General features: G+C 44.4%; 2 protein-coding genes across 9 annotated transcripts in view; one reads left to right on the forward strand and one right to left on the reverse strand.

Annotated features, from left to right (window-relative positions):
- Positions 1-22,662, forward strand: part of NF1 (neurofibromin 1) — a 2,143,703-nt gene that overhangs the window by 1,545,744 nt on the left and 575,297 nt on the right. The window lies entirely within an intron of this gene.
- Positions 1-22,662, reverse strand: part of EVI2A (ecotropic viral integration site 2A) — a 30,606-nt gene that overhangs the window by 2,363 nt on the left and 5,581 nt on the right. Inside the window, exon 2 of the mRNA XM_078679712.1 lies at positions 17,290-17,373. The gene's annotated coding sequence lies outside the window, so the exon portion shown is untranslated. The remainder of the gene's footprint in view (positions 1-17,289; positions 17,374-22,662) is intronic.

Below are 22,662 nucleotides of genomic sequence, written 5' to 3' on the forward strand. Positions count from 1 at the left end.
CAAGCTGTAGTCCCTAGCAGTGACAGAGCACGGCTCCTTATAGACATAATGTCAGTTCCTTTCTTTTACAGCCCTTCAACGTGGATCTGGAATTTTACTCCTAATTTTGTTGATTTTCCGATGTTTTTAAACTTCTTTAACAGAGTGCTAATGTCTCAATCTGCATCCAGAGGACTCTAGCTGTGCCCCCATTGCAGAATGCAGATGTTGGTCATGGACCTCCATGATGTGGGTCTGTGGTTCCTGGGCTTTGGTCATGTCTCGGTCTTGCGGCAAGTGCTCCTTGATGCACCTAAAGACAACCAGGGAGCAAAAAGTAAAGTTGAATGTCTCTGAACATAAGAAGAGATCATGTTCGAAGTAGTGGTACCACTCCCAGTTTCTGGGCCACTTTCGCTTCAGATCTCAAGACTGCACCCACTCTAAATCCTGGTCCTGCTCAAAGTCATATAGTAGGTCTAAGGCATACCAAAAGCATAAGAAGGTTGACTCAGAGTCTTTTTTTGCAGCTGGTCCCAGCACATTCTGGATGTTGTAGGCCATTGTCGGCCCGCAGCTGATAGAGGCCATTAAAGAGACCATGCTGCAAATTTTTAAGATGCCGAATCCCCCTAGAATGCATCTGGTCTCCACTGAACCGCAGGAGCCACCAGTCGCTCTTACACTGGTGGCCTTCCCTCAGTGCTGACTATCCCTGAAGGACTTGGCCCTGTGCCGATACCTGTCCGAACTTCTACTCCAGCCCCAGGACCTGCACCGGATTCGATCAGATACCGTTCTTTGATCCAGATCCGATGTCAGCCATACTCGGCCTATGTTGCGCAATTAAATAACCAAAGCGCAGAAGCTAAAATTTAACCTACCTCCCGCCTCTTCCACAATGCTAATACTGCTATAGGTTGAGTTGAAGTCCCTTGTTGACTCCCGATTTGGGTGCTGTGCAAGAGTTGCAGCACATTTCCCATGATAATGACAATGAGGAGGCAGACAACTTAATCCCCCTCCTCATTATATAGATCTAACTGCAGCACTTTGTTTGCAACTTCGGCACATGGGTGGGTTGGATAATTCTCCAGGACATGTTTGAATCGCCAACTAGTCCACTCACTGCAGAGAGTGCCTCTTTTGCAGTTGTGATGCAGCGGGCAGTGGAAGTCCTTGACCTGTGGCTCCCCAATGTAGAAAATATTGAGCCTACTTACTGGAATTATTTATCCAGGACCAACCTCTGAAGAGCCTCACTTGCCCTTCAGTGAGGCATTTAGGGTCACATTCATGGCCACTTGGACGAAACCAAGTTCAGCCCCTCCAGTCTGCATTTCTTGCTCAGTGTTCAGTAAGCTGTGTGGTACAGCTGTCAATCAGTTATATCAACCCAATTACCTTTACTTCTACACCCCCAGAGAATCTAAGCATATTGAGGCATTTGGAAAGAAGTTGTTTTCCTCAGGTAGTCTGCCTTTTGTTCTCTGAATACGGTCTGGCACCTTAGTAAATAAACTCATGAATTTTAGGACATGGTCAATTAAATCTTTCTGCTAGTGCTCTTGCTAGGGCTGCATGGAACTTGTTGAGTTTTACTCTGCGGAGTTACAATAAAACTCTGCGAGATCCTGCGGAGTTCCGTCCAGGGTAGTAGAGGTCTGAGAACCACTTGCTTATTAATGTAAAAAAGAGAAATGGAGCATACACATGCGTCTGTTTTGGCACAGTCCCGTACACAAAACCCAACTTTAAAATCGTTTTCATTTTTCAAACTACAGCGCATCAAGCATTATTTTTTTCCTCATAACTCCAGCCACCTTAGAATGATTCATTGGGAGAATGCTAATTTCGTTGGTTCGTTCAGTCCGGTGCCCGTCTGCCATGATGTGACTGGTGTTATTGATAATGCGAAGGACTTGTCCCGGCTTTTTAGACGCGACAACAGAGTTCACAGAACAAGCCTTTACAATGCAATAGGTACGCAATAGCGATACTTTGACCTATTCACATTGCAAATGGCAATACTTTTTATAATATTAAAAGGCATTGCCATTTACAATACCAATAGGTCAAACTGCAGCAAAAGCAAACCTATTGTATTGTAGAGCACGGCGTCTGTGAAACAAGCACTGCGCTCACCAATAAAGTAAAAAAAAAAGAAAGAAAGAAACTGAGGGCGTTGTCCCTGAAGCGAGTGCCGCACTCATCATTAAAGTTTCACCCCAAAAAAAGAAAGAAACACAGCGCGGTATGTGTCCCTGAAGCGGGCGCTGCGCTAAACATTATAGTAAAAAACAAAAACAATTAAACTGAGCGAGGTGTCCCTAAAGCGGGCACCTCGCTCAGCATGCAAATAATAAAACAGAAAAAAACATTTTTGTTGAGGTTTATATAGGGAAAGGGTATCAGACTGCATTACATGAGCACCAGCTGCATTACAGACAGACATTCATTAGGTTGAACCCAAGGGCAGCGCACATGCGCTGCTCGCTCTTCGAGGCATGCATTATTAGGGTATGCACTGGAAGCCCTTCCCACTCTCCACCCATATTTGTCATTGGCATGTGTCATTGTCCTTCATAAATGATGGCTTCTGATTCGTTCGTAGGCTTGTTAGTCCCCCCTAAGTACCGCCTTGTCTGCATTTGGTAGTGCCAGAGACTTGCTGTAAGAATTCTCTGGATCTGTTTGGTGCCTGGGGATATGCTAAAGTTGAAGAATGTGTGGTTAGAGTATCCACTAGAAAGAGCGTTACTGAGGATAAATAACTTGTCTTCAAACTTAACAAATGCTTTTTTGATTAGATCAGTTTACACATTAAAATCTCCCGGTATGGTCAGATATCGGTGATGGATTATCATCCCGTCTAAGCATTTAGTATACTCAAGTGGCTGATTTATAAGCAGAACATTGGTTTTCAGTGGGGAAGGATAACCTGATTTATAGAGCCTGAACTGTTGTTACTCTTCTGGGTGTTCAACTTCTCTTTAAAAATGACCTGTAAGCAAAAGGAACTCTAATTAAAGTCAAAACGTGCAGCCAGCCAGATGGAAAATTTACTGGACCAAGTTGTGATAATTTTCTGGATTAGGAGCCTAAGAGCCGCCATACTGATTGTGTAGGTAGTCAGAGTATGATCCTTTTGTGCAACACATTACATCTTTTAGCTTCCATTCTTTAGCCTTTAGTTTATCCTATCATAACTTTGAAATAGGATTACAATGGAGTCATGGTGGCTCATCTGGTAACTGAAGATTTCCAAGCAAGTCATAGCCATGAAAGGTGAGTATTGAACTTTGTTAAATTTAATGTTGTGTTTTATATGAGGAAGCCTTGCACAAATTGGCTTTGCAGATGACTAATGTCCTATTTTTCTGCTTTCCCACCAAGCATCATAATACACTGTGGCTCTTTGGAAACCTTTTTTGAAACACAAGCAACTGCAGCTTGGCCAACTTCTGCTTTTTCACTACCCTGTGAAACCACTCAAAGGAAACTAAAGTGGAATAAGCATTGATGTTTTTCAAAGTGAAACTGTTTGTTTCATCCTAGCATTAAATTTGAGCTGGTTAACATAATGTATTTTTAAAGTTTCAGCCCTTTGTGCCTCTGTTCCTCTGACTTACTATGAGTACGCTGAGTTAAGCATTGGAAATTAATTGAAATCATTTTACTTAAGGACAAATCAAGGTTTAATGAACAGTATAGTGACTGATGCTCAAGAATGGATGGCAAACGTGATCTCCAAATTATTCCTTTTGCATCCTCAAGTCTGAAGTGCAACAGAACATCTCATAAAAGATGCTGCAAATTGTTTGTCATATTAAACTCTGGTTTCAAGTGTTATGATGTCAGCAGTGGTATGTCTGTGTCACTCAGTACCATTCAAGTACCGTGTTAGAGTGCTCTTTTTTTTAGGTTGCTATGTAATGTTGTTTGCACCATTCATGGCAAACGTAATGTATTCATCCTCCTTCAGCCATGGGCTTCTTTGGCTCGGAACCCTTAAGCCATTGGATTGGCATATTGTTAATTATATATTGGATCAGCCAGCAGTAGTATTTTAGTCCCTTCTTTTCATTGGCTGTTAAAGTGTATCATTTGCCTTATTTATATTGCATTATGGGCTATTTGACATCTGAAAGGTGCACGCTTGATTCACACATTTAATTATTTCTCTCAAAAATTCATTGTATACACACGGCAATTCTTTTTTTAATTTGGTTTGCACTGCTGCAAGCAATTATTTCAAGCACTGAAGAGCCTGCGTCAAGCCTGTTGGCATTGTCATTTCTTGCTTTAAAAGAAAACGGTCAGAATTGTCACCTATTGATCTCCATCTAATAGTTGCTACTCTGGTGAATGTGTCTCACTCTCGGGTTCCCTCCTTAAAGCTTGAAGATCCCTTAAAATCTTTTCCTCCTAATCCTTGAGCAATTTGCATTAGCTGTTTTTGATCACATCTTTTATAAGCTCAGTGTGACTGTTTTTCTATTGCCTGCCTGAGTGTGCCCTTCCACCTCCACTGGAATGCATAAGGATGTTTTACAGTCAGTGAGCGGCCGAGTAGCACTGGGGAACAAGAGCTTTAAAAAGTGTCTGAAAACTGTATGGAAATGTAGCACCCATTTTTCATATGATTTTATCTGCATTCACTTCACAGTCAACAAACGAGCACTGGTAAAGCCAGTGGTACACTACGCATTCTTCATACCTACCTTCTTTGCCAATGGTTGTTCACTATTCTGTGCCAGGTCACTACAATAGCGATCAAGACTAATTCACTACCCTTGTCACTGTCATTGGTGCGTCCTCCCCTCTCCCCCATTTCCATATCCGTAATGTCAAGTACTGCTGTATTTTTAAATGCGTTTTTCTCTTCTTGGGATTCATATACCATAATTCATGCTCTCCATGTGCATATTCTATCTGGGCGTTAATCATGTAGTCTGCTGGTGTTTAGAGCCCTGCATTCTGAGATCTAAACAAACCAAGAAATAAACGCATTAGTGCCCCAGTAACTTGACACACCTGTATCTTGTATAGTTGTCTTGCTCAATTTTGTATCGATAGTGCTATGGAAACGTTTGATTTAACCTTGTGCATTGCTTGAATATGGTGCCTGTGTTTGTATTTGTTTTCAAGTTTTGTATTTATACTTCGTGTAAAAGCTGAGTTAAGTCCTTGGATTTTATTCATTCTGTAAAGTATAACGAATAGTAGGGTCTGTCTGTCCCATTGAACTGATGCCGAGACCTGATTTGGAATTGCCCCTTTGCTTCCTAAGAGAGCTGGGATTTGTTTTCTCGTTTTATATTTTAAAAGAGAAAACGGAAAGACCAAAGGTCTTGAGGCTATACTTATATTGACACTAAAATAAGAAAATATAACGGAGTAGGTGGTAACTTTGACTTCAATATATTTAAAACTGTTGTGAAAAACATATATATTTTTTTAAATGGCGGAATGCAACTATGGTTTGCTCCTTTCCCCAGCAAGGACAGGCCTTCAGTCTTGGATGGGAGATTATCTCACTTGGATAGGGTGACTTCCGACAGTGAAAATGACTCTCCTGCCCAAAATACTGTGTGATGCAGCCGCTGCCACTCCTACCACCTAACCATGTCCTAGAAAAGTTGCAACAATAATTGAGCATTACATTTGGGAAAGCAAGAAAGCCTGAAAGCCCAAGAAACAAGCATATTGGCCACAGAAAGAGGGTGGTCCGGGGGGGTACCTCATTTGACCCATAACTGCCTGGCGGCGCAGGTTTGGTACAGATTTGAGTGGTCCCAGCCCATGGCGTAGAAACTCTGGTGCTTCATAGACCCTGCCATCGCAGAGACACAAATCTAGAACATACCCTGGCACCCTGAACTGCATAGACCAGTGGGGCGGGGGGTCTACATATCCCCTATACTGAGGACCACTGTGGGCACATAGGACAAAACACAACTCTCGAGAAAACTGTCCTCACGAGTCTCACCGCAAACACTGACACTGAACAACCCTGACTTCCTGCCTCCTTTCTCCAGTGGCAGCTCGCCGGTTGTAAAAGAGTGGGTGACCACTTTGACTTAGATGGTCTATTAGATTTTGAACATGTCCAATCCCACTTAAATATTCCTGACACATCACACTGGCAATATTTATCTATTGGACACTGGGTCATGCAACCCCATATTAAACCACACGCTAGCTTCCCACTCACAGCTTTCGAGCGCTGGCCCCTTACACACACATCCGACAAGAAGCTTCTGTCAGACATTTGCTCTTTTCTTAACACCCCACAGCACAAGACAGTGTCCTGCGCTCTGCGAAGTGAGATGCCGAGTGCAAACGGCCCTTTACCCCTAAGGAGTGGGCAGACATCACCCACCGCACCGACATTTCTTCTGGCAGCGCCAACTGCAAGGAAATAGTCATTAAGATCCTGCACTATTGGTACTATGCGCCGGAGAAACTCGCCAAGTGGAAGCCGGGAGGGAAAAACAGGCGTTGAAGACAGTGTGGTCAAGTTGGATCGTTGTTACTAATCCCTTGGCACTGCCCTAAACTGCAGTATTATTTGTCAGAGGTCCTAGAAGATATCTGTGAGATGTATGACACCTCTATCCTGCGATTCCCTAGCTACGTCTTGCTGGTGCTACATAACGCACTCCCCTACCCCCTACACTCCTTGAAAGGTAAAGCTGTCAATCTCGCACTCTAAGCAGCTAAGCAAACAATACTGGCTTAATGGGGTACAGGCTAGATTGGCTTAATAAGTTTTGGTGTCTACTGGGCTTGGAGAAGCTGACCGCAGTTATTGACTGGAGACTGCCACAATTCGATAAAACATAGGTCCCATGCATATGTTTCCTTTCCCAGGAATTAAGAAAATTAGTTTGTCTGACATATTTATGCATGCTCTGCCTTATTCAGGGAGAACAAGACCACACAGCGGGAAGACCACACTGCCTCTAACACACCACCCTAACATCATACAGGACTACAAAGCACACCATTTTCAGAAGCGTAGAGCTACCAACTACTTCGTTTACTTGCTCCTCCAATTATTATCTTCCCACATTCTCTTCGATTTTGTCCCACTGCTACTTTTCTGGATGTATCTTGATTTTTCACCCCACCGGCCAGTGGATGTAGGTGGGAAGTTATGTACTGTTGTTACTCTTATGCAAAAATTAATCAAGCAGAGTTAAAATATAAAAAAATGTTTTTAGGCCAGATATCCTTCTATGGTTTCTTAGATGAGGGATCAGTTTTTACCACCCTGTAGTAACACAAAGAAACACTCAATTGGTTTAGGACCTGAACATCTTTATTTAGGCTATATGTCTGATATGATTATTATGAATAATTATGATAAAGATACTAGACCTGACTTATTTATTGTGTAAAGAATGTGCTAAAGCCAAAAGACACTTAAGGGTGGATAGTTATCACACTGTTTTAGAGCCTTTAAAGTTATTTTCTTAAATGGATCCTCGCATATTAACATTACTTTGTACACAATTGTAATTTTGTGACTGCATACCTAATGTTTGCTTCTTGGGACAAGGTATGCTCAGATGCTTCATACGATAGGACTGATTTTTTTTACAATGACAAGTCAATGATGAAGGCTCTATGACTGATTAGTTTCTTGGGAAAGGTTATGTCCAATGTCGTCGGTCTGGTCTGTTTATTATGAAAAGTTAAGACTAAGGCAGTGGGCCTCACATAATTATAAAGGCCGTGGGCTTGATTGGCTCTCTGGGAAATGTTTTGTTAAATGCTATAGATTTAATCATCATGGAAAGTTTTAACAAAGTTAGTATTCCTGGCTTATTTATTTTAAAAGGTTTTCAATAAAGTTAATAGGTCTGAAGGGTGTATTGTTAATCACTATAGGCAGGTAATTTGCCACATAGACTCTCAGTGATTACTTTAGTATGCATGGACTTGTGGTGTTTGTTAGCAATTTTGTCAAACCCCGGGATTGAAGATTTACTCTGTGATATTTGCTAGACCTTTATGGAAGGCTCTGGTAGGTTTAATTGTGTGGTAGGTTTTGTTACAACAAACAAATGATAAAGTACTTATACACCTATATATGCATACATACACGCACATACATAGGGTAGCTCCGAGTAAGGTCTCATCTGCAATCGGTCTCTTCGAGTACCATTCACATTCTGCTTCTACTCATGACCACGTACAATATAGCTTTATCTCTATAGCCCTGGAAGTAATGCCATTTTGCCTAATTACATGCCCATCAGCCTGCCTGTGAGTGCTTTTCAGTGCTAGGACTGGTGGGCCAATCCTTTATTTTTTTCTCATTTTACAAGTCCCCTTTCATTTCTTTCCTTCCCCTTTATTCATTTTTGAATGCGTTCTACAGTTCCCCATTCTGGTGGATATTTCTAACGGCAGATTTGTCACCTTATGCACTCCCCCACACTTGATCTGCTTTCATCAGTTGCTGCTGAGTGCGGCTAGGTCATGCCGCCATACTTTGTGACATCATTATCTTGCATCCAGAAGTGACGCCACCCTTTGCGTGTTGCTGTCACTTTTGTTTTCCTTCGATACAGATCCGGAGCTCCACTCCCAAAATTTCATAATACCCTCACCGAGTTCCACAACAATATTTTTTGTGACTGTGTACTAAGGATATATCTCCTCCGAAGACTTCAGGCTTCAAGCTATGTGATACCTGCAGGAAGCAGATATTCATTACGGACCTGCTTTGCGCCTGTCTTTAGTGTCTCAGATTTGAGCATTATTCAAAGCCACTTGACAACTCCATCAGAAAGTGGGAGGTGTAGTTGTATGTTGCAGAGTACAAGAGATCAAACCAACTGAACTGCAAATCAGCTGGTCCAGGTTGCCATCCCTTGGTGACTCAGACAAATTCAAAGGATAAATCTTGGCACAAGAAGTCCAGATAGATTTGTTTCTCTGGGGCTAGTGGTGCTTCCCCTCTACAGTGAGTGGGGGACAGTAGACCTATGGCCTGCTTTGGGGGGGGGGCTAGAGGGCTCTCCTCGACCTTCTCTGGACTGGTTCTCCAGGAGTGTAATCTCCAGGGGTGTTCCTGATTTCTGTTGATCCAGGTGCTTTGCAAGTAGACAGAGGAGGTCATTGTAACCTGGAGGGTGCAGGCACGGGGGGCAATCTGCCTTGGGGTTCCTGAGTGCTGCTGATAATAAGCCTGTTCTCAGAAGTGCCTTACTCCCAGACAGGAGGTCCTGTGTGAGGAGGGAGAGCAGCTAAAAAATGCTCCTCAAGAATTGGAAATGTTAGAGGCTAGGAGGCCTGAAGAAATCATTCCTTGTATCGGCAGCGCACCACTAGAAGCTCAACACCACTTTCCCCATGAAGTGAATCATTACAGGTATTAATGAATGTCATTGTAAGATAGTGCCATCCTCAGTGATTGTAATGGTATTGCATGGGTTTACTATGGCACATTTCTGCTTTTTTTTGTCACTCTCTGCCTTTTGATAACTACACCCAAGGTATATTGTATCTAGAATATGTTGGGAAATTGGGATTATACGGTTCTGGGTTCGCTAGGGTTTGAACTGTTAAAAAGGTGACACTATAGAGATTTAGCCTGCCATCTTATATATATTTGTAAATCAATGCATTGTATTGTGTGTGCAATAAAGAACATTTCCCTTTATAAGAAAAAGCACAGATTTTTTTCGAGTATGTGTTGCATGCCTCTGGACTATCTCACACTACCTTCCATGAGTAGGTCTTGGACTGCTCTGCCTTTCTACCCTGAGAGAGTCAATTGCTACAAGAGGGTGCATGGTTCACAGATCAGAACAGAAGGTTGCAGATGTATTACTTGTGATGAACTCCCAGCCTTTCCAGCAAATAACACCTTTATTACAGTTGACACTTGTAATTGACCAACATTTCTTCCATGTATCATATGTGGTCTAAACAGACATTAGGGATGTTTCAGAGGCCTTTCCAAATGTATGCATTATAGAATTGTATACAGTGCTTAATGTATGTTGGTGATTTAATGTGATTAGCACAGCACTCATTTTTTTGGACCAGGAATTTTCTTCATCTGATTTTGACCCACACCAAGTGAGAAAAAGCATAAATGAATAAAGGAGGAGGAGGAAGCAAAGGATAGGTAAACGGTTACAAAAGTAGAATGCAGGGATGAAAACACTTTCATGATAAGGGCACAGGAAGTGTGGGGTAGAGAATAGGAATTTGGTTAGCCCAGCATTTCGCAGCGCTGGGGGTGGGTGCACACCTAATGCAAACTTTGAGCCCTGCGCTTGTTTTTTATTATTTATATCAACCCTCCCCAAATTAAGCATTGATCATATACTATTCAAAATAGCCTGACTGTTATGTGAATGATAGCAGCAATTCTAAGCTTTTTGACTGGCAGGTGACAAGTTAAGGCTGCTACAGTCTCTCTAATGGCATTCTTAAATTATAGAATGTGTTAGATGGTCTAGTTTCTGCAGTTTGAGGAAAAGAGAACATGGGTGCTATCAAGCTTAAAACATTATTGTCCTTCTACAGAGTGTTAACTGATAATTTGCCAGTATATGTCTGAGCTAAGGGTGAATAACATGAAGAAGGGCAATTATCAAGTCACGGCAGACAACCACATTTGAACACTAAGGCTTTTTCCATCTGCCGATCCTAAACTCACTGAAAAAAGGCTAACAAATATGCCCACTGTTGGTGTGCTGGACATATGAGTCATGTGCTTACAGTGGGGGAAATAGTTTTTTGCTGGATACTTCAGACTGCAAATTACTCACCATGTGGGTGTTCTCAGGTACCAGACTGGATCTGCAAAACAAAAAAAAGCAGTGCTCCTCTGTGCAAGTGGCATCGTGCGTCTAAGTGGCAACCCACTTCCACTCTGGAAGTGATGAGCAGAGTTAAATGTAAAGCCTTACCCGCTACCCCTCCTGACAGATGCATAGAAACCTTTGGCAAGCAAATGTGTTCCTTGGCCTGCATTACCTTGAGTTTGGTAAGTGTCAGTTGCCTCCTTGGACACTACACCCACGCATTGTGGGACAATATCAGTGAGATCTTGCCAGCTGACCAAGAAAACTTATGAACTTCTATGTCCCAAATTATTCAAGATGGCTGGGATGCATAATAGTCATCCACTCAGGCGTAGACACCAGAGAACAGAAAGGGCTATGGAAACTAGTTTGCAAGAATACCACTGGTTTCTCTGTTGACATCCAGACATCCTTGATGGACAGCTCCTACCTGCTTGGTGAAAAGGCAGAACCGATCGACCCTGGAGTATAAGGAAAACTGGGCCTAGGCATGCTGATTGATCTTTTTCGCTTTCATCCAACATTTCTGCTATTTTAGGGTATATGTCATGGGCTTGGCTTATTGGCAGCATCAGGCCATGCGACTCACAAAACAGGGCATCCAGTCCTTCCAAGGTTGGGTCTGAGGATCCAATAGACAAAGAACGACCAGGCCATCCGGGACAGCTATTTCCAATACCCTGGCCTCTGACAACAACCTCCAAATCTCTTTAGTGCACACTTAGTAGCACACAGCCATGTGGCAGGTTCAGCCACATATTTCAGTGGTGGAAATGCATTACATCTGTATAAGTGGGTCCTTCAAATTGTTTGGGGCTGCACCCTGCCATTATTTTATGGTTCAAGTTCAAGAAAAGCTTTATTCGATTGTTGAATAGCAATCATAAAAGCACACAATTATAAAATACATAAGCAATTTCATATAAAAAAAATCATAATAAAAATAGGGTTGAATGTTAAAAGTAGATAAAATCAATTGATTATGCAGGACTGTGGGCTTTAAAATCTCAGATGTCATTCTCACTGTGTCCAGCAGCATAAGACACTCTTTCCTCAGATCCTTTCTGGTCACTGCCTTAATGGTAAGTGGATTTGAAAAGTACTCTAAATGGCCAAGATCCTTAAAGAAATTATATAAACCTATCTCAGCCAGGCAATCCTCATTACTCCTGCCAATTTCAAAATATCTAAAAGAATATCTCTATTCAGTTTGGTTTCCTCTTTCGTCCATAGCCTGTGCCAAAATAGCACAGGCTCTAATCTAATTGAATCAGAGATAAAAGGGAGACCTTGTTCCGTGTGACAAATGCACCCTGAGGTGCCACTTGGAACAGCTAAGATATATTTTAAAAGGGATTTTTCAACTGTCTGGATAGGGGTGAGATCGGCAATCTCCCATACCCCACTCGCATAAAGAGCGGCAGAGACACAATTTGCCTTATATATTTTAATAAGTTCCTCGGGAGGTCTTTTACCCAATTTCCTGGCAAAGATAGTGAGGGCAGATGTGGTGCGTAAAAGAGCCAATTTTTTTTGCTGCTACAGCTTGTACCCAGGAATCGTTCTGTGAGAAAAGGATACCCAAGTAAGAGAATTTTTTAGTAGCCTCAATCTTTTGTCCTGCAATGAAGATGTCTGTTTGTCTTAAAACCTCTGCCACAGCGCATAATAATTTTTTTTGAAGTGTTTACCCTTAATCCCAGATCTTTCATGAAAAGGGTAAAACTATCCACAACGCTCTGTAGGCCCACCTGTGTGCGTGACATCTGCATGGCATCGTCTGCATACAAGAGGGCTGGGATGGGACGGCCAGCTACTTGAGGAAAATATTGATTATCTTTACACAAGACTTCCTCAAGCCCATTTATTTACAAATTAAAAAAGGAATGGAGCCAGCACACAGCTCTGCCTGACTCCACTCCTAATCGAAAATGCAGCGTTCGCCCTTCAAGCCGTAGCCCACACGTGCCTTAGCGTCACCATAAAAACGTTTAAGAAAATAAATAATATTCACATCAACCCCCAGATCTCCCAACGATTTCCATAGTTTAGTGTGGACCACACAGTCAAACGCGGCTGAGAGGTCCACAAAAGCTAAAAACAAGTTCCCGTTCTTAGCCCTCATGTATTTCCCCACCAACAAAGAAAGATTCAAACCCTGTTCTACTGTCCCCAGACCGGCCCGAAAGCCATATTGCAAATCGCATAAATTAGAATTTTCATCGGCCCAGTCCAGTAGACGTGCCATCCAATAAGGAGATCGGTCTGTAACATCCCGGGTCATTCCTATCCCCCTTTTTGAAGATAGGGACAATGGTGGACTCTACCCAAGTGGGTAGAAAACCGGTATTACAACTCGCATTAAGCTCCTGCACAAGAAGAGGCCCCCATAGAGGTATGATCGACTTAAATATATCTATGGGGACCCCATCTGGGCCAGGAGCCTTACTGCCCTGACTGGCGTAAAAGGCCCTCTCAACTTCCTCTATGTTAAACATTAAATCCTTAGAATGAAGGGAATGGTTTATATCTCGGGCTTCCACAGGAGATTCATCTCCTCCATATACCTGAGCAAAGTGCTTTATCCATTGATTCTCCGTGATAGCTTTCTTAATAGTAGGGCCATTATCATTAGATAGGAAAGGTGTTCTAATTGCCTCCCAAAAGCCTGCACTATCATTAGTTACTGAAGCTAAATGCAAAGTCTCCCAGGCCTCCTTCCTTACCATATTTTTCCTGTCTCTAACCGCTTGTTTATTGTTTATATGCCAGCATAGCTCTCCTAACATCTAAAATATTTCTTGGTTTTTTTATGCAATTCTTTTTTTAGGAGTGAGTAGGCTTGAGTGCACCTCGAGTCAAACCACCCACTCTGGGCACTATTACTCTTGTGTTGCCTAATAAGAGACTCCCTTATTACATTTGTTAATTTTTTTAATGATGCTAATAGAGTGGCAGGGGTAGTATATTCACTCAGGCATGTCACTATATCTAAGTTACATTTAACAATTACTGATTTAAGCATCTCTGTTTGGTCTACCTTAGTCCATCGCAGGGAATAACCATTTATGCTTCCAATTGCTAGTTCTCTAATAATCAAGCACTATTGTTGGTCCCTAAGGTTTTCTTGGATGGCAATGTGACAGTTAAACAGAGAGGAAAATGATCACTTGGTGAATTATCAGTAACATAAAAAGAATGGAGGCTGTGTGCATGATTTATAGAAGTTACCACATAATCAATGGTAGAACAGCAACCCCTACCGTTAAATGTAGGGGGCAGGGGAAATGTGATAAGCACAATCCATTAGCAAAACCAAGGTCAAAACTATTAATTAATTCATTTAACTGTTCCCCTAAGGCAGTATGACTGAAGTGTAAAGAACATGCACCTTCTTCACCAAATGCTCCACATAGATTGTTTTCAGCATTTTCACTCAGTGTACAATTAAAATCCCCCACTAAAAGTAACATTGTATCTCTCCTTTTACTTTTTCCTAGGAGAATCAGTGATTGAAACATATTCTTAATGACGCTACACACTAAACCTGGGGGAATATTGTTGTAGAAATTGACCAGGGCTATAGAAAACATTGAATCCAGATCCAACACAAGTAATTGATAATAATCATCATTAGCCTGTTTTAGGTTCATGCTATTAGATAGATACACACACAAACCACTCTTGGCTCTCCCACTCTGACCTTCAACCGCTGGGATATGATAAGTCCTATACCCATTTAGATGGATTGCTTCCTTGGTCCAAGTCTCCTGGAAGCAAAGAACCTCAAATTGAAGAATAAAATCCCACCATATTTGGGTATTTAGTTTTGATCGGATTCCAGCAATATTCCAAGAAACAATATAGCAGAGTGGGGGTTCGACAACAGTCGAGTGAGTATGAGGGGGATTTGCGCCCTCTAATAGGACCGTGTTAACATGTGCTAATTGAAAAGAATTATTAGGAACAACTTGAGCTCTATTTAATATCTTATTGCTAGAGTCACTAAGCCCTTGAACCCTCTCACTGTCATATCTCTGTTTATCACTAGTTTCATGCCGTTCCGTAACATAATTGGATTTTACACAAGTCTCAGAGTAAAGTCAATCATTATCTTCCAAGCCACTTAAAACCTCAAAGCGATTATAGATAGGTATATGATGTCTTGGCTGCCTAGTTTCCAGATAATTTTCTACTAAACATTGGGGGCCTGAATTCATTGCAGGTTCTAAGGGGCGATAAAAATATCCTAGGGGTAATATATTTATATCATGGGGTTTAACAGGCCCATTTTTACACCTCTCAATGATGGTGTGTACCAGATGTGGTGCCCAAAATGTTACAACAACACAATCTTCTCTTAATGACTTTGGAGATGTGCCGACCCACCCGATCCTACTAACCATTTTAAACTCCGAGAAGAGTGAATTTTTCAGTCCAGTCCTAGTAGTAAGGAAGTGAAGTGACTTATTCCTTAGGGTTGACCAGTGTTAAAATATGTTGGGTGCTAATGGTGGAACATTTGTCAGAACAACCGTGTACGGGGTGGCTTCTGGGGGTAAATTTAAATGTTGTGATGGGTTGTAAAATTTCTCTCGATGGCCCTGTTGATGTTTACCGTTTACAGCTACATCGTTGCTTCCCCCTTCTGTCCCCCCTGTGGTTATTCTGCTTACTGTACAAGTGGGGTTAATAGGATTTGATGTAATAGTAACATCTTTACTCTTCATTTGCCCAGCGGTTACAAGATTGGAAGGTGGACCTGCAGTATGATCTTTCGCGTCGCAGGGTAGCGAGCGTATTATTGGATTAGTGGCAGCTGTCTGTACCAATTGGTGTGTACTATATACCAACTCCTCCACTTTTACTAACCGGGCTTCTATGTTAGTGATTTTTAAATGGATGGGTTCCAGAAGGGTCGACATCAATGTCTCTAGTCTGCCCCAAAAATTCTCATCCTCTGTTACATACTCAGGCTTGCCTGCTTCATTCTGCTTAGTGGAGCTTTCTAAGAGCTCAGTGGTTTCACATACACCTTCAAACGATTTCCCTTTCCTCCCCAGCGAACTTGTAACGACTTTACGCTGCTTTGAAATATTTTTACCTTTTGTCTTAACAATTTTTAGTGAGGTTTCAACATTTGGTGCATGTTTGTGTTCGCATTTAGCCTTTTGCCCTCTGGTTGTGACTTTTGACCCAGTAGGGCTATGTACAGGAGAAGTTAATGATACAGTGTTCGTAGCTGAATCTATCACAGCTTGTACTGGGTACTAATTAATGATGGAGGAGTCTCATTATTGGGTACTGTACGTGGTACCGTGAGTGTGGGAGTCAAGGAGAGTCTACTCTGAGGAGGGGTGGTTCGAGAGACAGTCTTCGCTCTGTGAGCTGGATTTCATGAATGAGGACAGATTCTGCCCTCAGCAGGAAGGCATCTAATGTCCCGCCCACAGACCTACCTTTAACAAAATTGCCCTTACTCATGGTTGGACCAGTGCAAGTTCAAGAAGTGTTACAGAAATATAAAATAGGATATAATACGATACGAGATACCGTACTCAGTCCAACGTCTTAGAGGGATGGCCCAGCCCTGCCTCTAACTGTCTCTGACAGGCGCGGACGGGCCCGCCCTTGGCTCGGGCTTTGTCCAGTCGCGGCCCGGGCACGCCCACGTGCGTCCCACGCTGCGGGAGCCCAAGCCCCCTTTATGCGCCTCCTGGCGCTCTCCGGCGTCACTGCGAATTCCCCTGCCGCTTGGCCTGCTGGGATATGGAGTCCCTGATGGTGTCGGGACAATGGCGGCCACCCGGTGGAGCCGGCGTCAAGCGGGCTCTGGCCGGACCCAGGGGGTTCAATCAGCAGACTGTAGCAGTGTTGGCAGGTAAGGGCAAAATTATAAACCCAAGCCCCCTTTATGCGCCTCCTGGCGCTCTGCGGTGTCACTGCGGCTTGGTCTGCTGGGATATGGAGTCCCTGATGGTGTCGGGACAATGGCGGCCACCCGGTGGAGCCGGCGTCAAGAGGGCTCTGGCGGGACCCAGGGGGGGGGTCAATCAGCAGACTGTAGCAGTGTTGGCAGGTAAGGACAAAATTACAAACACAGGCTCCCGGACCATTGTACCTGCCACCTGTGCCTTCCTGTGCAAGGACAAATTCAAGATGTGGATGTTGGCCCAGGTTCTTTCTGCCTTGATTCTGGTCACTATTAATCACCTGAAAGTCCTGAGCGGAGGGCAATAACTGGTTAACTTAATATTTCAGTTGAAGGAGTCAGTAGGAAGCTGCAGATAGGAGGTTAATGGTTGCAGAAATTGCACAGGAATGAGCTTATGGGTATTTACGATCTCAGTTGATTAATCGCATCAGCAGCAGATTAAATACCAGCACTGGCATTACATAAGGCAGCAGCATTCTGAATAGAGTTGCTAGTAGTAACTGAGCTCTTAGCAAATGCCAAATGTGTCCTTCACCTCACCTGCTTGTGGACCAGAGAGCTCCTCCAAAGATGGGCCTCGCTTGCTGTAAGTTTTTGCAGGGCTTCTTGTAGCCAGGAGTTGCACTGGGGCGGAAACACAATTCCATTAGAGGAGGTAAGATAATACTGTTTAAGGCAAGGCTCCATGCTTCTTTCAAGACACTTTCTGTCTTGCTTTGTTGAAAGTGTGGGAGCCATGCCTACTAATTGATAGAAATAAATAAACAAGGTTGGCCACGTTGGTAGTCTCCCAATACAATATATGTATGAGAGGTACAGTAGGTGGTATATTTTTGATAAAGGGATGGAAAACAAATTAAAGCAACCAACATTTCAGTGGAGCATAACTCTTTCGAATGGGGCTCGTGTGTGTGTACACACACACGCACACTTTTAAAATGTATGCAGTTGTTTTAAGGAGGAAAAGATGACAAGAACATAAAAAAAGCAATTTTCTTGCTTACAAGGCAGCGAACAACAAGGCTATCTGTGAGACTAACAGTGAGATAGTATTCACATCGGGTGACAAACATTTTATTAAACAAGAATAGCATTTTTTTATAGTAAATATTGTTTGAGAACATGGTATGAAAAAATTGCAAAGATTTTGTGGAAGAGATAGACTTTCGAAAGAAAAACATGTCATCCTAAAGAGGTAGGAAGACTGCAAGAATTGCAGTTACCTGCAACGTTGTTTCTACTGAAAGACAACAATTTGTATTCCTGAAAAACGCACAAGTGATGTGTCCATAGAGAAAGATATTGTAAGAACTAGTAGCTGCTTAGCAATTTGTATGAAAAAAAGACGATAGCAAATTAAGAATGACAAATATTGATGTGTTTCGAAATGAGCAGATTCAGAGCAATACAACAATCGAGAGTTGAAATAACCCACTGATATACGCCAATGTTAAGGGTTTTAAACCGCAGAACGGAGTCCAAGACCCTGCTCCATCAAGCCTTTTATTGGCAAATGCATTGCAAATAAATGAGAAGTACCAGTTCCCATCATTGCATCTTAAAACCAGAGGAAATTGAGCATTTGGAGAAAAGAGGTGGAGTGGACTTCGACATAATTTTACCCTTTTGTGTGGCACAAATAAGTACAATAATGCTAGAAATATACTTCAAATCAAAAATCATATCAGTTTTCTGACTGGGCACTGACTTGATTTTATGTTCCATTGTATAATCTTCTCTTCCAGTAGTAAGCCTAGGTCCTCCTTATGAGTGGCCTCCTAATTTCAGAGGCCGGTAACAGCAGTACCTGATAGACATCTAGCCCCAGATTCCTTACCTTAGAATTTCTCAAGTGTCAGGCTGGATCTGGAACACTTTTGCTTGAGCAATACCATTGCACGCCGGTAGGTGGCGTCGGTCGGCTCCCCGTGAAGTCAATAGCATCGGAAGTGATGTCCACGTCACCTGTATAGGCGCCACCTCGGTGCGCTGATGTCAGTTCTTTTCTTTCCGGCTAGCTGGTGCAGCTCTGTGACGAGCTACACTCTGTCACTTTTTAACAGGCTTTTTTCAATGTTTTGTCGATGGTTTTTGTTGTGTAGGTTTTTCCACAATGTCAAAAAAGCCTTCTGGTTTCAAACCGTGCGATGACTCCCATCGCGCCATATCAGTGACGGATCCACACTTAATTTGTCTCTGATGACTGAAGCGCGAACACGACTCGAAGTCATGCTCCAAATGCTGAGTCATGGCTCCGAAGGCTCTGAGGGAGTGGTCCCTAAAGCTGCTTGCGGCCTGGCGCTCGGCTCCATGCTGTTCGCAGTGGAGGTCTTGTTCTCGGTCCCGGACGAAAGGAAGGTCCAGGCATCGCACCATTAGTCCCAAGTCATCATCCTCCCACTCAAAGGCTTTGGGTCAGTCTGGTAAGGGGAATAAGAGACACAAGAAGTCAAAGCGTGCTTCAACTTCTCCCTGTCCGTTGGCATATGTGATGGAGGAGACTCGACGCTCTAGGCCTCGAACTGTGGAACCTGCGCCTAGGTCGGCTCCGCGCTTCCCTGCCTTTTCAGGAGCCAGAGCAACCTCCGCCCAACGTAAAGAACTCTGACGGCATGTGCCTCATATTTGGGAGACATGACCATCCTGGCACGCTTTAGGGCCCTGGAGGTTCAGAGGGGCCTCCATCAGGTTCTGCACCGGTGGCGCCGATGCCCCCCCAATGGGTCCAGTGGTGGATTCGGACAAGTGCTAGTCCTGCCACTGCAAACATAACTGGCGCCAACTCCCGCAACGAGACTCCCAACTCCCATGACAAGACTCCCAGCCCCAGCCCCATTCTTGGCCCCAACGACCTGGAGCCTGAACGGCGCCTACCGACGCCAACAGCACCCTTGGGTCCTAGGTCGGTTCCTCAGCATTATTTTCACGGGCTAGGAATGGAGAGTGTTTGGAAGGGGTCGATGGACCCTTTACAAGACCAGCCACAGCATGAAATGAACTAGTAGTAGAAAGTGGGTACGGCCAGTGCACTGGATACCTCTCCAGATTCAGAAGCCTGCTTTCTTCCCCTACAGAGGCTACGGAGAAAGGAGCTTCATATTCTATGGTGGTAAGAAGGGCAGCAGAGGTCCTGGACCTTCAGTGGAAGTCAAGACGAACATCTTGACAGAGGTCCTGCATCCGGGTGTCTCTTCCTTTTAACCCCTCCTGCCTTTCAACAAGGGCTTGACTGATGTTCTTCTAGGAACCTGGTCCAAGCCCAGCACAGGGGCTTCTGTAAATAGGACAATTGCCCGCCGCCATCCCCCTGCACCGGGCTACCCAGAATTCTTCACCAGCCTCCCTACCACCGAAAGCTTGGATGTCCAAACCTCTACCTCACATGGAACATTCTCTTCGGCACCCCCGGACAGGGAATCCAAGAGGCTGGAGAGTTGGGGCAAAAAAGGCTTTTTTCTTCCCCCAGCCTTGCATTGTGGTCTGTGAACACTGCATGCCTATTGGCCGTAATGCACACTATTTGTCAAAAAATGGTTGCGCAATTGCTGCATGAGGTCCTGGAGGAAGCCCGGGCCATTCTCTCCTAAGCAGTATCAGAGTAGTGTGTGGCAAAATTCTCCATTTGTTGTGGGCTTGACTCCCTCAGCTCGCTGACTAGAACGATGTCATAGATGGTGGCTGTACAACGCTATGCCTGGCTGAGAAGTTCTGGCTTTTATGGGGATGTTCAGGCTTCCCTTATGGACATGTCCTGTCATGGCACCCGTCTCTTAGGAGACCAGGCAGGCATAGCCCTGGCGCACTTAAAGGACTCGCAGGCTACGGACAAGTCCTTGGACCTCTCAGTGACCACCCATTCCACGTCTGCTCTTCGCCCCCTTTTGTGGCCACAGAAGGGGCTTTTAGCCATGCCAGTCCTATCCCAGCCACAAGACTGCGCAAATTCAGCAATCTCTGTATGGCCATGGACATGGACACGGCTCCTTTCAATCTTGTGGGTCGGGCTGCCAGTTCCCCCTTCAGCCTCCAAACCTTCCTAGTACGGTCTTTCAGGATTATGGGCGGCCAATTGGTGGCAGGATCAGCCATCACCTCCACCACTGAGAGGTGGGTTCTTCAGATAGTCTGAAAGGACTACTCCCTCCCCTTCAAGACTACCCATCCCTCCATGCCTCCAACTTACGACTGTGTGACGGATGACCATCTAAACTTGCTTCAGAAGAAAGCCAGGACTCTCTTGGCCCAGGGAGCCATAGAGAGGGTTCAGGTGCCAGCAGTAGTCTGTGGTTGCTATTCCCGCTACTTTCTAGTCCCAAAAAAGGGCAAGGGCCTTTGTCCTATTATAGTTCTGCGAGCCCTCAACTACTTTCTCAAAAAGGGAAAGCTCAAAATACTCACTCTGGCTCAGGTTCTGTCTGCCCTAAACCCTGGAGACTGGATGGTAAAGTTGGACTTACAGGACACCTATTTTCACATTCCCATCATGCCTGCCCATGTAAATGTAAATGTATACCGATTTATATAGCGCACGTATCACCCGAAGGCATCAAGGCGCTTGCTTTGGGAACCCGTCCTGGTTTTTCCCTGTGAGATAACCCCTACTGGGTATCCCCAGGGTAAAAGCCAGGCATCCCGCGGCGGGTGGGCCGCCGTAGTGGAGATTAAGCAACTATTGCCCAGAGTTGCAGCGTAGGACCCCATGATTAGAATAGGCACCGAGGCGAGAATTATCGAGTCCGTGGACATTTTGGGCTCAGGACCCTGCCGCGTCGGGAATTGAACCCTGGTCCCGGGCCAGACCTCTGCATCAGAGTCTGCCGCTCTAATCAGTGAGCCACACTCCTCCCATCTGAGTTACCTGCGGTTCAAGGTAGGCCACAAGCACTTTCAGTTCAGTGCTCCCCTTTGACCTTAGCATCTGCCCTCTGGTGTTCACCTAGGTGATGGCGGTCGTCGCAACTCACCTGCGTAGATCAGGGGTGTCAGTCTTCCCTTGTCTCGACGAATGACTGTTAAAGGTGATCTCGCCCCAGACTGTCCTTTCCCACCTTCATACAAAGGCAAACCTTCTGCTTTCACTGGGGTTCACTATCAACCTGCCAAAGTCCCACCGGACTCCCTCTCTGGTGCTCCCTTTCATCATAGCTTTTCTGGTCACATTGCAGTGTCCAGCCTATCCTCCCGAGTGGCGAGTGAAGGATAATCAGGCCATGATACCGATGTTTCAGCCTCTATCCTGGATTTCGGTGAGACTGACTCTGAGGCTGCTGCGCCTCATGGCATCCTCCATCGTGCTAGTGACACATGCCAAATGGCAAATGCAGGCTCTGCAACGAGACTTGAAGTTCCCGTATGCGCAACGTCAGGGGAATCTCTCTGACATAGTCCAAATCTCTGAGAGAACTACACATGACCTGCAGTGGCGGCTGACCAACCATGATTGGGTCAGAGGCTGACCCCTCCAATCCCCAACCAGATCACACAGTAGTGACAGATGCCTCATTCCTGGGATGGGGCAGCCATCTGAGAGAGGTAGAGCTAGAGATAGAAGACTCTGGTCTCCGGCGGAATCCGGACTCGACAGCAACTTGCTGGAGCTCCAAAGGATTTGCTTGACATTTAAAGCTTTTCTTCCTTCCATCATGGGAAAACTGGTTCAGGTGTTCACGGACAACACCAGCACCTTGTGATACTGCAACAAGCAGGGCAGGTGGGGTCGCGGACCCTTTGTCATGAGGCCCTGCATCACTGGACTTCGCCGGAATAGCAGGGCATATCCCTAGTAGTTCAACACCTGGCAGGCTCTCTGAACGCCAGAGCGGACAAACTCAGCTGTTGATACCTATTGGATCACAAATGGTGTCTCCATCTGACAGGGGTGGAAGGTCTCTTTCAGAAGTGGGGAGAGCCTTG

Source organism: Lissotriton helveticus, chromosome 3_1 (assembly GCF_964261635.1).
Source record: "Lissotriton helveticus chromosome 3_1, aLisHel1.1, whole genome shotgun sequence".
In the NCBI taxonomy this organism is placed as follows: Eukaryota; Metazoa; Chordata; class Amphibia; order Caudata; family Salamandridae; genus Lissotriton; species Lissotriton helveticus.